Here is a 15,880-nt window from a genome sequence, read left to right on the forward strand (position 1 = left end):
GAGCAGGTCCCAAAATTGTTGGTAGAACTCATAAGGGAGACCGTCGGGGCCAGGTGACTTGCGTCCCGGACAGGCACGGAGGACAGATGTGAGGTCAGCGAGTGTCACGGGCTCGGTTAAGGAGCCGCGGTCATGACGATCCAAAGAAGTTGGCACCCCACTGACAAGTGCACGTTGGGCGGCAACGTCGACCTCAACATCCTGGAAGAGGTGCGTGAAATGGTCCGTCAGGTGTTGGAGGACGTCGCGGTTGTCTGTGATACGCACACCATCGTCTGTCTTAAGGCGCAAAATGGTGTTCTTCTTGGCACGAGTTCGTTCAGAGGCAAGGTGATAAAGGGATGGCTCCTCGCCTTCAATCAGGGATGCAGGACGACACCTCACCACCATACCGTCGGCTTTCTCCCGAGAGAAGCGAAGGATTTGCGCCTTAATTTTGTTGAGGCGCATGCGGAGCTGGTCATACCGGTCAGCAGGAAGAGTCAGGGCGTCAGTGAGACACTGCTGATAGAAGGCCAACGTACTACGTTTCCAGTGGGCGACGTCGCGACTGTATTGCCGGATAACACGTCGCAGCCGGGGCTTCGCACAGCGGAGCCACCAAACCACCGTGGTAGGGTACCGGGAAGTGTCCACGAGACAATCCTGCCACGTTTTCGTGACAAGAGCACGAAGTTCGGGCAGGGACAGATGAAGGGTATTCATCTTCCAAGAGGTGCCATGAGGAACCGGGGCAGGACCCGCGATACGCAAGGAACACGAGTACGCACAGTGGTCACTAAAGGCCACGGGTATGACTTGGACGGCACAAAGGGCGGGAGTCAAATCAGCCGAGACATAAACACGATCAATACGGCTGGCTCCAGTGGGATAGATGTGGGTAAATTGCGTGTAGGCGGGATGGAAGTGGCGCCATGTGTCAGTAAGGTCAGCCGCCCGAAGGAGTGAAGCGAGCGCTTCACACCGCATAGGCGTCGGGACCTGGTCAACTTCGGCTACCACACAGTTGAAGTCTCCGCCAAAGACGATAGGGCGACGAGCTGCTAAGAAAGGGGGGAGATCAGTCTGAAAAAGTGTCGTTCTGTCATGCCTGTGGTTAGCACCGGAAGGAGCATAGACATTTAGAAAAAGGACATCTTGAAGGATACATGCAAGAACGCGACCGTTGGGTAGCGTGGTAACGTGGGATGGAGTAAACTCTGATCGGTAGAGCAAAGCAGTACCCCGCCGGGCGTCAGGGTCGATGTTATACAGTGCCTCATAACCAGCAAGGTCAGATAGAAAAGGGGCACAAACTTCCTGGAGAAAGACCACATCAAACGCACCAAGGCGGAGAAAGTCCTTCAGAGATCGAAGTTTGACCGGGTTGGAGATGGAGTTGATATTGATCGTTAAAAGGGAGAGGGCTCCCGGCGGACGGTCAAAGGCAGGCATGGGAGAGCAACACAGAGTAGACAACGGCAGATAGGGTCACGGCCGTAGGGAAGCAGGTGTGGAAACATCCACACCAGAAGCCAGCGATATCACCCCGGATGTGAGAAACAAATACCAAGCAGCTCATGTGGGGAAAGGCCCACTCAATCACGCATGTCATCGCCCTCGTCGTCAGCCCAGTTCAGGCCTCCCCCATCGGCAGGATAGTCTAAGCCAGGCGGCGCAGACGCGTCGGACACAGTAGGATGTGAAAGGGTGCGAGTACGCTGCATTGGCTGGTCGCTACCCTGGTCATGTTTCCGTTTTGCAGGGATCGCTCCCCGATCTCGCGAGGAACTGATAAGAGCCTCTAGTTGCCGAGCAGTTTGCCGCATACCGCCCGAGCGGTCAGCGGAAACAGAGCGGGAAACTGAGGAGGCCTGAGAGTCAGCCTCACTGCCGCTCTCAGGAGGACGTAAACCGTCCGCTTCCTCCGCCGACTGGTCCGGGTTCGCCTTCTTGCGCCGATGACGACGGCGGGGGGACTTAGCGTCATCTGCCGGGATGGGCGGGGTAGGAAGAACGACCTCCATCTGTTCGACCGCGACCACATCACTCGCCATAGCAGGCACATCAGACGCCGCCGGCGGTACCGCCACAACGGGCGTCTGGTCCGGGACGGGTCCGTCAGCCGGTGCACTGGGTGCCGGTTGCACTGCTTCTGGCGGGGGCGACACGTCAGGTCGCTCAGCGGGACGGTGGGCAGCGCCCGCCACTACCTCGCTGAGGAGAGGCACAAGGTCGGTACCAGCAGTGCGTTCCCGCGGCAGTTGCACAGGACGCCGGCGCGGGCAGTCCACGCGGAGATGCTCCGTCGATTGACAAAGGGAGCAAGTTTGCGGTTGCCCAATATAGGTGACCTGGGCCCTGGTACTCGCAACATTTATATACGACGGGATGTGCTGGCGGAGGTCCATGCGGACACTACGAACGCCGCTGTTGCCCTGGAAACGGTAGGCACTTCCCCACTTCTCATTCGTGATGCTGAGCACCGTGCCATACCGCGACAGGACACGGCCGATTACGTCATTGGGACACTCAGGGGGTACGTTAAATACCCGCACAGTCCGTATCCCAAAGCCAGATGGCACTATATGCACTGTTCCGACAGTTCCATCGAAGTAGCGGAACGGATGTTCGCCCGCGAGTGCCAGGCCATACTTTTCGTATTTCTCCTGGTCGAGAAATTTCACGAATAACGAGAATAAGACAAAATCCAGTTGAAAGGTGTCGACGTCATTTTCCGGTACTTTCAGATCACCAAATATCCATTCCTGTATTTCAAAGGCCGTAGGCCGTCTCGCTGCTCTGTCGAATACGCATTGAATACTGTTCGACCGGTTCGACATATTCACCGCAAAAATATCAACGCTGGAAAAACCAAGAACAAACGAAACGACCACGAAACGCGACTCGCGACCCGCGACCCGCTACAGAGCACAACGGACCGCTCCGACCGCGGGGTGCTTCTTAGCCAAAAGGCCGAGAAGCGATAAAGGAAAATCCGCATTCGAAGGGCCTAAATGCTTGCAGCGTGTGCGCTCCACATGTGGGAGTGACACACGGTGGTACGGGCCGATATGGCAACAGGCGACCGTCGAAAACATCGCAAAAGCAAGTGCGGGAAAGAAGGACAATTCGCGAGAGCACTCGTCAACAGCCCAGTACTACCCTCCATGGCGAACAGTAAACTGCGACTCCCATTTGAACGCCGCAAGCTGCCAGGGCAGTGGAGAAGCCGTGAGGCCGCCCCACAGCAGCGCCAGGCCGGCGCGAGCTACACCGGCGCGAGGCCGGCGCGAGCTACACCTAGCCTAGTGCTTACATCGTCCACCGCCAACTGCATACGTGTGTACACACGTATTCTGCGTGCGTGCGGCGGCGACGACGACGTTCGCGAGGAGCTAAGGATATAACTCCAAAAAATGAAATTAAAATTATCTGTGGCCGGACCATATGTGACGCCAACGAGGCATCCGAAGGCACCCTTCTGTGCCCATATAAATTACCAGCCTAGTGTAATGCGGCTGCAAGAGCGGTCCGGCTAACCGCAAAAAAAAAAAAAAAAAAAAAAAAAATAAAAAAATTCATAAGATAATGCTAAATTAATTACAAGAAATCGTGGAAACCGTGGAAATCGTGGTGTGTATGCAGCTAACTACTGGGCACATCGACAACTGCAACAAGTTTTGCTACCAGCGGAATATCTGATAACTGCAGAATATTTACCCATTTCAGGCTGTGTTTTAATTATTTTTAGGTGGGCCGATCCCGGCGGTACTGCAATGCCGGGCCAACCCGCGACAGAGGTGGAGCAAGCCCCTAGCACTCCGTCATGAGCCAAAAATGAGTTTAATATTCTGGTCCTGCGATGCAGGACGTATCAGATATTAAGCTGATAAGAACAGATACTACACTTTGATCTTAGCCAAAAGGCCGAGAAGCGATAAAGGAAAATCCGCATTCGAAGGGCCTAAATGCTTGCAGCGTGTGCGCTCCACATGTGGGAGTGACACACGGTGGTACGGGCCGATATGGCAACAGGCGACCGTCGAAAACATCGCAAAAGCAAGTGCGGGAAAGAAGGACAATTCGCGAGAGCACTCGTCAACAGCCCAGTACTACCCTCCATGGCGAACAGTAAACTGCGACTCCCATTTGAACGCCGCAAGCTGCCAGGGCAGTGGAGAAGCCGTGAGGCCGCCCCACAGCAGCGCCAGGCCGGCGCGAGCTACACCGGCGCGAGGCCGGCGCGAGCTACACCTAGCCTAGTGCTTACATCGTCCACCGCCAACTGCATACGTGTGTACACACGTATTCTGCGTGCGTGCGGCGGCGACGACGACGTTCGCGAGGAGCTAAGGATATAACTCCAAAAAATGAAATTAAAATTATCTGTGGCCGGACCATATGTGACGCCAACGAGGCATCCGAAGGCACCCTTCTGTGCCCATATAAATTACCAGCCTAGTGTAATGCGGCTGCAAGAGCGGTCCGGCTAACCGCAAAAAAAAAAAAAAAAAAATAAAAAAATAAAAAAATTCATAAGATAATGCTAAATTAATTACAAGAAATCGTGGAAACCGTGGAAATCGTGGTGTGTATGCAGCTAACTACTGGGCACATCGACAACTGCAACAAGTTTTGCTACCAGCGGAATATCTGATAACTGCAGAATATTTACCCATTTCAGGCTGTGTTTTAATTATTTTTAGGTGGGCCGATCCCGGCGGTACTGCAATGCCGGGCCAACCCGCGACAGAGGTGGAGCAAGCCCCTAGCACTCCGTCATGAGCCAAAAATGAGTTTAATATTCTGGTCCTGCGATGCAGGACGTATCAGATATTAAGCTGATAAGAACAGATACTACACTTTGATCTTAGCCAAAAGGCCGAGAAGCGATAAAGGAAAATCCGCATTCGAAGGGCCTAAATGCTTGCAGCGTGTGCGCTCCACATGTGGGAGTGACACACGGTGGTACGGGCCGATATGGCAACAGGCGACCGTCGAAAACATCGCAAAAGCAAGTGCGGGAAAGAAGGACAATTCGCGAGAGCACTCGTCAACAGCCCAGTACTACCCTCCATGGCGAACAGTAAACTGCGACTCCCATTTGAACGCCGCAAGCTGCCAGGGCAGTGGAGAAGCCGTGAGGCCGCCCCACAGCAGCGCCAGGCCGGCGCGAGCTACACCGGCGCGAGGCCGGCGCGAGCTACACCTAGCCTAGTGCTTACATCGTCCACCGCCAACTGCATACGTGTGTACACACGTATTCTGCGTGCGTGCGGCGGCGACGACGACGTTCGCGAGGAGCTAAGGATATAACTCCAAAAAATGAAATTAAAATTATCTGTGGCCGGACCATATGTGACGCCAACGAGGCATCCGAAGGCACCCTTCTGTGCCCATATAAATTACCAGCCTAGTGTAATGCGGCTGCAAGAGCGGTCCGGCTAACCGCAAAAAAAAAAAAAAAAAAATAAAAAAATAAAAAAATTCATAAGATAATGCTAAATTAATTACAAGAAATCGTGGAAACCGTGGAAATCGTGGTGTGTATGCAGCTAACTACTGGGCACATCGACAACTGCAACAAGTTTTGCTACCAGCGGAATATCTGATAACTGCAGAATATTTACCCATTTCAGGCTGTGTTTTAATTATTTTTAGGTGGGCCGATCCCGGCGGTACTGCAATGCCGGGCCAACCCGCGACAGAGGTGGAGCAAGCCCCTAGCACTCCGTCATGAGCCAAAAATGAGTTTAATATTCTGGTCCTGCGATGCAGGACGTATCAGATATTAAGCTGATAAGAACAGATACTACACTTTGATCTTAGCCAAAAGGCCGAGAAGCGATAAAGGAAAATCCGCATTCGAAGGGCCTAAATGCTTGCAGCGTGTGCGCTCCACATGTGGGAGTGACACACGGTGGTACGGGCCGATATGGCAACAGGCGACCGTCGAAAACATCGCAAAAGCAAGTGCGGGAAAGAAGGACAATTCGCGAGAGCACTCGTCAACAGCCCAGTACTACCCTCCATGGCGAACAGTAAACTGCGACTCCCATTTGAACGCCGCAAGCTGCCAGGGCAGTGGAGAAGCCGTGAGGCCGCCCCACAGCAGCGCCAGGCCGGCGCGAGCTACACCGGCGCGAGGCCGGCGCGAGCTACACCTAGCCTAGTGCTTACATCGTCCACCGCCAACTGCATACGTGTGTACACACGTATTCTGCGTGCGTGCGGCGGCGACGACGACGTTCGCGAGGAGCTAAGGATATAACTCCAAAAAATGAAATTAAAATTATCTGTGGCCGGACCATATGTGACGCCAACGAGGCATCCGAAGGCACCCTTCTGTGCCCATATAAATTACCAGCCTAGTGTAATGCGGCTGCAAGAGCGGTCCGGCTAACCGCAAAAAAAAAAAAAAAAAAATAAAAAAATAAAAAAATTCATAAGATAATGCTAAATTAATTACAAGAAATCGTGGAAACCGTGGAAATCGTGGTGTGTATGCAGCTAACTACTGGGCACATCGACAACTGCAACAAGTTTTGCTACCAGCGGAATATCTGATAACTGCAGAATATTTACCCATTTCAGGCTGTGTTTTAATTATTTTTAGGTGGGCCGATCCCGGCGGTACTGCAATGCCGGGCCAACCCGCGACAGAGGTGGAGCAAGCCCCTAGCACTCCGTCATGAGCCAAAAATGAGTTTAATATTCTGGTCCTGCGATGCAGGACGTATCAGATATTAAGCTGATAAGAACAGATACTACACTTTGATCTTAGCCAAAAGGCCGAGAAGCGATAAAGGAAAATCCGCATTCGAAGGGCCTAAATGCTTGCAGCGTGTGCGCTCCACATGTGGGAGTGACACACGGTGGTACGGGCCGATATGGCAACAGGCGACCGTCGAAAACATCGCAAAAGCAAGTGCGGGAAAGAAGGACAATTCGCGAGAGCACTCGTCAACAGCCCAGTACTACCCTCCATGGCGAACAGTAAACTGCGACTCCCATTTGAACGCCGCAAGCTGCCAGGGCAGTGGAGAAGCCGTGAGGCCGCCCCACAGCAGCGCCAGGCCGGCGCGAGCTACACCGGCGCGAGGCCGGCGCGAGCTACACCTAGCCTAGTGCTTACATCGTCCACCGCCAACTGCATACGTGTGTACACACGTATTCTGCGTGCGTGCGGCGGCGACGACGACGTTCGCGAGGAGCTAAGGATATAACTCCAAAAAATGAAATTAAAATTATCTGTGGCCGGACCATATGTGACGCCAACGAGGCATCCGAAGGCACCCTTCTGTGCCCATATAAATTACCAGCCTAGTGTAATGCGGCTGCAAGAGCGGTCCGGCTAACCGCAAAAAAAAAAAAAAAAAAAATAAAAAAATAAAAAAATTCATAAGATAATGCTAAATTAATTACAAGAAATCGTGGAAACCGTGGAAATCGTGGTGTGTATGCAGCTAACTACTGGGCACATCGACAACTGCAACAAGTTTTGCTACCAGCGGAATATCTGATAACTGCAGAATATTTACCCATTTCAGGCTGTGTTTTAATTATTTTTAGGTGGGCCGATCCCGGCGGTACTGCAATGCCGGGCCAACCCGCGACAGAGGTGGAGCAAGCCCCTAGCACTCCGTCATGAGCCAAAAATGAGTTTAATATTCTGGTCCTGCGATGCAGGACGTATCAGATATTAAGCTGATAAGAACAGATACTACACTTTGATCTTAGCCAAAAGGCCGAGAAGCGATAAAGGAAAATCCGCATTCGAAGGGCCTAAATGCTTGCAGCGTGTGCGCTCCACATGTGGGAGTGACACACGGTGGTACGGGCCGATATGGCAACAGGCGACCGTCGAAAACATCGCAAAAGCAAGTGCGGGAAAGAAGGACAATTCGCGAGAGCACTCGTCAACAGCCCAGTACTACCCTCCATGGCGAACAGTAAACTGCGACTCCCATTTGAACGCCGCAAGCTGCCAGGGCAGTGGAGAAGCCGTGAGGCCGCCCCACAGCAGCGCCAGGCCGGCGCGAGCTACACCGGCGCGAGGCCGGCGCGAGCTACACCTAGCCTAGTGCTTACATCGTCCACCGCCAACTGCATACGTGTGTACACACGTATTCTGCGTGCGTGCGGCGGCGACGACGACGTTCGCGAGGAGCTAAGGATATAACTCCAAAAAATGAAATTAAAATTATCTGTGGCCGGACCATATGTGACGCCAACGAGGCATCCGAAGGCACCCTTCTGTGCCCATATAAATTACCAGCCTAGTGTAATGCGGCTGCAAGAGCGGTCCGGCTAACCGCAAAAAAAAAAAAAAAAAAAAAAAATAAAAAAATTCATAAGATAATGCTAAATTAATTACAAGAAATCGTGGAAACCGTGGAAATCGTGGTGTGTATGCAGCTAACTACTGGGCACATCGACAACTGCAACAAGTTTTGCTACCAGCGGAATATCTGATAACTGCAGAATATTTACCCATTTCAGGCTGTGTTTTAATTATTTTTAGGTGGGCCGATCCCGGCGGTACTGCAATGCCGGGCCAACCCGCGACAGAGGTGGAGCAAGCCCCTAGCACTCCGTCATGAGCCAAAAATGAGTTTAATATTCTGGTCCTGCGATGCAGGACGTATCAGATATTAAGCTGATAAGAACAGATACTACACTTTGATCTTAGCCAAAAGGCCGAGAAGCGATAAAGGAAAATCCGCATTCGAAGGGCCTAAATGCTTGCAGCGTGTGCGCTCCACATGTGGGAGTGACACACGGTGGTACGGGCCGATATGGCAACAGGCGACCGTCGAAAACATCGCAAAAGCAAGTGCGGGAAAGAAGGACAATTCGCGAGAGCACTCGTCAACAGCCCAGTACTACCCTCCATGGCGAACAGTAAACTGCGACTCCCATTTGAACGCCGCAAGCTGCCAGGGCAGTGGAGAAGCCGTGAGGCCGCCCCACAGCAGCGCCAGGCCGGCGCGAGCTACACCGGCGCGAGGCCGGCGCGAGCTACACCTAGCCTAGTGCTTACATCGTCCACCGCCAACTGCATACGTGTGTACACACGTATTCTGCGTGCGTGCGGCGGCGACGACGACGTTCGCGAGGAGCTAAGGATATAACTCCAAAAAATGAAATTAAAATTATCTGTGGCCGGACCATATGTGACGCCAACGAGGCATCCGAAGGCACCCTTCTGTGCCCATATAAATTACCAGCCTAGTGTAATGCGGCTGCAAGAGCGGTCCGGCTAACCGCAAAAAAAAAAAAAAAAAAAAATAAAAAAATAAAAAAATTCATAAGATAATGCTAAATTAATTACAAGAAATCGTGGAAACCGTGGAAATCGTGGTGTGTATGCAGCTAACTACTGGGCACATCGACAACTGCAACAAGTTTTGCTACCAGCGGAATATCTGATAACTGCAGAATATTTACCCATTTCAGGCTGTGTTTTAATTATTTTTAGGTGGGCCGATCCCGGCGGTACTGCAATGCCGGGCCAACCCGCGACAGAGGTGGAGCAAGCCCCTAGCACTCCGTCATGAGCCAAAAATGAGTTTAATATTCTGGTCCTGCGATGCAGGACGTATCAGATATTAAGCTGATAAGAACAGATACTACACTTTGATCTTAGCCAAAAGGCCGAGAAGCGATAAAGGAAAATCCGCATTCGAAGGGCCTAAATGCTTGCAGCGTGTGCGCTCCACATGTGGGAGTGACACACGGTGGTACGGGCCGATATGGCAACAGGCGACCGTCGAAAACATCGCAAAAGCAAGTGCGGGAAAGAAGGACAATTCGCGAGAGCACTCGTCAACAGCCCAGTACTACCCTCCATGGCGAACAGTAAACTGCGACTCCCATTTGAACGCCGCAAGCTGCCAGGGCAGTGGAGAAGCCGTGAGGCCGCCCCACAGCAGCGCCAGGCCGGCGCGAGCTACACCGGCGCGAGGCCGGCGCGAGCTACACCTAGCCTAGTGCTTACATCGTCCACCGCCAACTGCATACGTGTGTACACACGTATTCTGCGTGCGTGCGGCGGCGACGACGACGTTCGCGAGGAGCTAAGGATATAACTCCAAAAAATGAAATTAAAATTATCTGTGGCCGGACCATATGTGACGCCAACGAGGCATCCGAAGGCACCCTTCTGTGCCCATATAAATTACCAGCCTAGTGTAATGCGGCTGCAAGAGCGGTCCGGCTAACCGCAAAAAAAAAAAAAAAAAAAATAAAAAAATAAAAAAATTCATAAGATAATGCTAAATTAATTACAAGAAATCGTGGAAACCGTGGAAATCGTGGTGTGTATGCAGCTAACTACTGGGCACATCGACAACTGCAACAAGTTTTGCTACCAGCGGAATATCTGATAACTGCAGAATATTTACCCATTTCAGGCTGTGTTTTAATTATTTTTAGGTGGGCCGATCCCGGCGGTACTGCAATGCCGGGCCAACCCGCGACAGAGGTGGAGCAAGCCCCTAGCACTCCGTCATGAGCCAAAAATGAGTTTAATATTCTGGTCCTGCGATGCAGGACGTATCAGATATTAAGCTGATAAGAACAGATACTACACTTTGATCTTAGCCAAAAGGCCGAGAAGCGATAAAGGAAAATCCGCATTCGAAGGGCCTAAATGCTTGCAGCGTGTGCGCTCCACATGTGGGAGTGACACACGGTGGTACGGGCCGATATGGCAACAGGCGACCGTCGAAAACATCGCAAAAGCAAGTGCGGGAAAGAAGGACAATTCGCGAGAGCACTCGTCAACAGCCCAGTACTACCCTCCATGGCGAACAGTAAACTGCGACTCCCATTTGAACGCCGCAAGCTGCCAGGGCAGTGGAGAAGCCGTGAGGCCGCCCCACAGCAGCGCCAGGCCGGCGCGAGCTACACCGGCGCGAGGCCGGCGCGAGCTACACCTAGCCTAGTGCTTACATCGTCCACCGCCAACTGCATACGTGTGTACACACGTATTCTGCGTGCGTGCGGCGGCGACGACGACGTTCGCGAGGAGCTAAGGATATAACTCCAAAAAATGAAATTAAAATTATCTGTGGCCGGACCATATGTGACGCCAACGAGGCATCCGAAGGCACCCTTCTGTGCCCATATAAATTACCAGCCTAGTGTAATGCGGCTGCAAGAGCGGTCCGGCTAACCGCAAAAAAAAAAAAAAAAAAAATAAAAAAATAAAAAAATTCATAAGATAATGCTAAATTAATTACAAGAAATCGTGGAAACCGTGGAAATCGTGGTGTGTATGCAGCTAACTACTGGGCACATCGACAACTGCAACAAGTTTTGCTACCAGCGGAATATCTGATAACTGCAGAATATTTACCCATTTCAGGCTGTGTTTTAATTATTTTTAGGTGGGCCGATCCCGGCGGTACTGCAATGCCGGGCCAACCCGCGACAGAGGTGGAGCAAGCCCCTAGCACTCCGTCATGAGCCAAAAATGAGTTTAATATTCTGGTCCTGCGATGCAGGACGTATCAGATATTAAGCTGATAAGAACAGATACTACACTTTGATCTTAGCCAAAAGGCCGAGAAGCGATAAAGGAAAATCCGCATTCGAAGGGCCTAAATGCTTGCAGCGTGTGCGCTCCACATGTGGGAGTGACACACGGTGGTACGGGCCGATATGGCAACAGGCGACCGTCGAAAACATCGCAAAAGCAAGTGCGGGAAAGAAGGACAATTCGCGAGAGCACTCGTCAACAGCCCAGTACTACCCTCCATGGCGAACAGTAAACTGCGACTCCCATTTGAACGCCGCAAGCTGCCAGGGCAGTGGAGAAGCCGTGAGGCCGCCCCACAGCAGCGCCAGGCCGGCGCGAGCTACACCGGCGCGAGGCCGGCGCGAGCTACACCTAGCCTAGTGCTTACATCGTCCACCGCCAACTGCATACGTGTGTACACACGTATTCTGCGTGCGTGCGGCGGCGACGACGACGTTCGCGAGGAGCTAAGGATATAACTCCAAAAAATGAAATTAAAATTATCTGTGGCCGGACCATATGTGACGCCAACGAGGCATCCGAAGGCACCCTTCTGTGCCCATATAAATTACCAGCCTAGTGTAATGCGGCTGCAAGAGCGGTCCGGCTAACCGCAAAAAAAAAAAAAAAAAAAATAAAAAAATAAAAAAATTCATAAGATAATGCTAAATTAATTACAAGAAATCGTGGAAACCGTGGAAATCGTGGTGTGTATGCAGCTAACTACTGGGCACATCGACAACTGCAACAAGTTTTGCTACCAGCGGAATATCTGATAACTGCAGAATATTTACCCATTTCAGGCTGTGTTTTAATTATTTTTAGGTGGGCCGATCCCGGCGGTACTGCAATGCCGGGCCAACCCGCGACAGAGGTGGAGCAAGCCCCTAGCACTCCGTCATGAGCCAAAAATGAGTTTAATATTCTGGTCCTGCGATGCAGGACGTATCAGATATTAAGCTGATAAGAACAGATACTACACTTTGATCTTAGCCAAAAGGCCGAGAAGCGATAAAGGAAAATCCGCATTCGAAGGGCCTAAATGCTTGCAGCGTGTGCGCTCCACATGTGGGAGTGACACACGGTGGTACGGGCCGATATGGCAACAGGCGACCGTCGAAAACATCGCAAAAGCAAGTGCGGGAAAGAAGGACAATTCGCGAGAGCACTCGTCAACAGCCCAGTACTACCCTCCATGGCGAACAGTAAACTGCGACTCCCATTTGAACGCCGCAAGCTGCCAGGGCAGTGGAGAAGCCGTGAGGCCGCCCCACAGCAGCGCCAGGCCGGCGCGAGCTACACCGGCGCGAGGCCGGCGCGAGCTACACCTAGCCTAGTGCTTACATCGTCCACCGCCAACTGCATACGTGTGTACACACGTATTCTGCGTGCGTGCGGCGGCGACGACGACGTTCGCGAGGAGCTAAGGATATAACTCCAAAAAATGAAATTAAAATTATCTGTGGCCGGACCATATGTGACGCCAACGAGGCATCCGAAGGCACCCTTCTGTGCCCATATAAATTACCAGCCTAGTGTAATGCGGCTGCAAGAGCGGTCCGGCTAACCGCAAAAAAAAAAAAAAAAAAAATAAAAAAATAAAAAAATTCATAAGATAATGCTAAATTAATTACAAGAAATCGTGGAAACCGTGGAAATCGTGGTGTGTATGCAGCTAACTACTGGGCACATCGACAACTGCAACAAGTTTTGCTACCAGCGGAATATCTGATAACTGCAGAATATTTACCCATTTCAGGCTGTGTTTTAATTATTTTTAGGTGGGCCGATCCCGGCGGTACTGCAATGCCGGGCCAACCCGCGACAGAGGTGGAGCAAGCCCCTAGCACTCCGTCATGAGCCAAAAATGAGTTTAATATTCTGGTCCTGCGATGCAGGACGTATCAGATATTAAGCTGATAAGAACAGATACTACACTTTGATCTTAGCCAAAAGGCCGAGAAGCGATAAAGGAAAATCCGCATTCGAAGGGCCTAAATGCTTGCAGCGTGTGCGCTCCACATGTGGGAGTGACACACGGTGGTACGGGCCGATATGGCAACAGGCGACCGTCGAAAACATCGCAAAAGCAAGTGCGGGAAAGAAGGACAATTCGCGAGAGCACTCGTCAACAGCCCAGTACTACCCTCCATGGCGAACAGTAAACTGCGACTCCCATTTGAACGCCGCAAGCTGCCAGGGCAGTGGAGAAGCCGTGAGGCCGCCCCACAGCAGCGCCAGGCCGGCGCGAGCTACACCGGCGCGAGGCCGGCGCGAGCTACACCTAGCCTAGTGCTTACATCGTCCACCGCCAACTGCATACGTGTGTACACACGTATTCTGCGTGCGTGCGGCGGCGACGACGACGTTCGCGAGGAGCTAAGGATATAACTCCAAAAAATGAAATTAAAATTATCTGTGGCCGGACCATATGTGACGCCAACGAGGCATCCGAAGGCACCCTTCTGTGCCCATATAAATTACCAGCCTAGTGTAATGCGGCTGCAAGAGCGGTCCGGCTAACCGCAAAAAAAAAAAAAAAAAAAAATAAAAAAATAAAAAAATTCATAAGATAATGCTAAATTAATTACAAGAAATCGTGGAAACCGTGGAAATCGTGGTGTGTATGCAGCTAACTACTGGGCACATCGACAACTGCAACAAGTTTTGCTACCAGCGGAATATCTGATAACTGCAGAATATTTACCCATTTCAGGCTGTGTTTTAATTATTTTTAGGTGGGCCGATCCCGGCGGTACTGCAATGCCGGGCCAACCCGCGACAGAGGTGGAGCAAGCCCCTAGCACTCCGTCATGAGCCAAAAATGAGTTTAATATTCTGGTCCTGCGATGCAGGACGTATCAGATATTAAGCTGATAAGAACAGATACTACACTTTGATCTTAGCCAAAAGGCCGAGAAGCGATAAAGGAAAATCCGCATTCGAAGGGCCTAAATGCTTGCAGCGTGTGCGCTCCACATGTGGGAGTGACACACGGTGGTACGGGCCGATATGGCAACAGGCGACCGTCGAAAACATCGCAAAAGCAAGTGCGGGAAAGAAGGACAATTCGCGAGAGCACTCGTCAACAGCCCAGTACTACCCTCCATGGCGAACAGTAAACTGCGACTCCCATTTGAACGCCGCAAGCTGCCAGGGCAGTGGAGAAGCCGTGAGGCCGCCCCACAGCAGCGCCAGGCCGGCGCGAGCTACACCGGCGCGAGGCCGGCGCGAGCTACACCTAGCCTAGTGCTTACATCGTCCACCGCCAACTGCATACGTGTGTACACACGTATTCTGCGTGCGTGCGGCGGCGACGACGACGTTCGCGAGGAGCTAAGGATATAACTCCAAAAAATGAAATTAAAATTATCTGTGGCCGGACCATATGTGACGCCAACGAGGCATCCGAAGGCACCCTTCTGTGCCCATATAAATTACCAGCCTAGTGTAATGCGGCTGCAAGAGCGGTCCGGCTAACCGCAAAAAAAAAAAAAAAAAAAATAAAAAAATAAAAAAATTCATAAGATAATGCTAAATTAATTACAAGAAATCGTGGAAACCGTGGAAATCGTGGTGTGTATGCAGCTAACTACTGGGCACATCGACAACTGCAACAAGTTTTGCTACCAGCGGAATATCTGATAACTGCAGAATATTTACCCATTTCAGGCTGTGTTTTAATTATTTTTAGGTGGGCCGATCCCGGCGGTACTGCAATGCCGGGCCAACCCGCGACAGAGGTGGAGCAAGCCCCTAGCACTCCGTCATGAGCCAAAAATGAGTTTAATATTCTGGTCCTGCGATGCAGGACGTATCAGATATTAAGCTGATAAGAACAGATACTACACTTTGATCTTAGCCAAAAGGCCGAGAAGCGATAAAGGAAAATCCGCATTCGAAGGGCCTAAATGCTTGCAGCGTGTGCGCTCCACATGTGGGAGTGACACACGGTGGTACGGGCCGATATGGCAACAGGCGACCGTCGAAAACATCGCAAAAGCAAGTGCGGAAAGAAGGACAATTCGCGAGAGCACTCGTCAACAGCCCAGTACTACCCTCCATGGCGAACAGTAAACTGCGACTCCCATTTGAACGCCGCAAGCTGCCAGGGCAGTGGAGAAGCCGTGAGGCCGCCCCACAGCAGCGCCAGGCCGGCGCGAGCTACACCGGCGCGAGGCCGGCGCGAGCTACACCTAGCCTAGTGCTTACATCGTCCACCGCCAACTGCATACGTGTGTACACACGTATTCTGCGTGCGTGCGGCGGCGACGACGACGTTCGCGAGGAGCTAAGGATATAACTCCAAAAAATGAAATTAAAATTATCTGTGGCCGGACCATATGTGACGCCAACGAGGCATCCGAAGGCACC

The 15,880-nt window shown here is 51.7% G+C and overlaps 13 non-coding genes across 13 annotated transcripts; all 13 read right to left on the reverse strand.

Annotated features, from left to right (window-relative positions):
* Positions 1 to 3,728: 3,728 nt before the first annotated feature.
* On the reverse strand, positions 3,729 to 3,921 carry LOC126452525 (U2 spliceosomal RNA). The gene has a single exon (XR_007584664.1). It is a non-coding gene; the product is annotated as a U2 spliceosomal RNA (small nuclear RNA).
* A 762-nt stretch (positions 3,922 to 4,683) lies between these two features.
* LOC126452526 (U2 spliceosomal RNA) lies at positions 4,684 to 4,876 on the reverse strand. The gene has a single exon (XR_007584665.1). It is a non-coding gene; the product is annotated as a U2 spliceosomal RNA (small nuclear RNA).
* A 762-nt stretch (positions 4,877 to 5,638) lies between these two features.
* LOC126452527 (U2 spliceosomal RNA) lies at positions 5,639 to 5,831 on the reverse strand. Its single transcript, XR_007584666.1, has one exon. It is a non-coding gene; the product is annotated as a U2 spliceosomal RNA (small nuclear RNA).
* A 762-nt stretch (positions 5,832 to 6,593) lies between these two features.
* Positions 6,594 to 6,786, reverse strand: LOC126452508 (U2 spliceosomal RNA). Its single transcript, XR_007584653.1, has one exon. It is a non-coding gene; the product is annotated as a U2 spliceosomal RNA (small nuclear RNA).
* A 763-nt stretch (positions 6,787 to 7,549) lies between these two features.
* LOC126452509 (U2 spliceosomal RNA) lies at positions 7,550 to 7,742 on the reverse strand. The gene has a single exon (XR_007584654.1). It is a non-coding gene; the product is annotated as a U2 spliceosomal RNA (small nuclear RNA).
* A 759-nt stretch (positions 7,743 to 8,501) lies between these two features.
* Positions 8,502 to 8,694, reverse strand: LOC126452510 (U2 spliceosomal RNA). The gene has a single exon (XR_007584655.1). It is a non-coding gene; the product is annotated as a U2 spliceosomal RNA (small nuclear RNA).
* Positions 8,695 to 9,458: 764 nt separating this feature from the next.
* On the reverse strand, positions 9,459 to 9,651 carry LOC126452511 (U2 spliceosomal RNA). Its single transcript, XR_007584656.1, has one exon. It is a non-coding gene; the product is annotated as a U2 spliceosomal RNA (small nuclear RNA).
* A 763-nt stretch (positions 9,652 to 10,414) lies between these two features.
* LOC126452512 (U2 spliceosomal RNA) lies at positions 10,415 to 10,607 on the reverse strand. The gene has a single exon (XR_007584657.1). It is a non-coding gene; the product is annotated as a U2 spliceosomal RNA (small nuclear RNA).
* A 763-nt stretch (positions 10,608 to 11,370) lies between these two features.
* LOC126452513 (U2 spliceosomal RNA) lies at positions 11,371 to 11,563 on the reverse strand. Its single transcript, XR_007584658.1, has one exon. It is a non-coding gene; the product is annotated as a U2 spliceosomal RNA (small nuclear RNA).
* A 763-nt stretch (positions 11,564 to 12,326) lies between these two features.
* LOC126452514 (U2 spliceosomal RNA) lies at positions 12,327 to 12,519 on the reverse strand. Its single transcript, XR_007584659.1, has one exon. It is a non-coding gene; the product is annotated as a U2 spliceosomal RNA (small nuclear RNA).
* A 763-nt stretch (positions 12,520 to 13,282) lies between these two features.
* LOC126452515 (U2 spliceosomal RNA) lies at positions 13,283 to 13,475 on the reverse strand. Its single transcript, XR_007584660.1, has one exon. It is a non-coding gene; the product is annotated as a U2 spliceosomal RNA (small nuclear RNA).
* Positions 13,476 to 14,239: 764 nt separating this feature from the next.
* Positions 14,240 to 14,432, reverse strand: LOC126452516 (U2 spliceosomal RNA). The gene has a single exon (XR_007584661.1). It is a non-coding gene; the product is annotated as a U2 spliceosomal RNA (small nuclear RNA).
* A 763-nt stretch (positions 14,433 to 15,195) lies between these two features.
* LOC126452518 (U2 spliceosomal RNA) lies at positions 15,196 to 15,388 on the reverse strand. The gene has a single exon (XR_007584662.1). It is a non-coding gene; the product is annotated as a U2 spliceosomal RNA (small nuclear RNA).
* Between the last annotated feature and the right edge of the window lie 492 nt (positions 15,389 to 15,880).

This window comes from Schistocerca serialis, unplaced genomic scaffold (genome assembly GCF_023864345.2).
Source record: "Schistocerca serialis cubense isolate TAMUIC-IGC-003099 unplaced genomic scaffold, iqSchSeri2.2 HiC_scaffold_891, whole genome shotgun sequence".
Taxonomy (NCBI): domain Eukaryota; kingdom Metazoa; phylum Arthropoda; class Insecta; order Orthoptera; family Acrididae; genus Schistocerca; species Schistocerca serialis.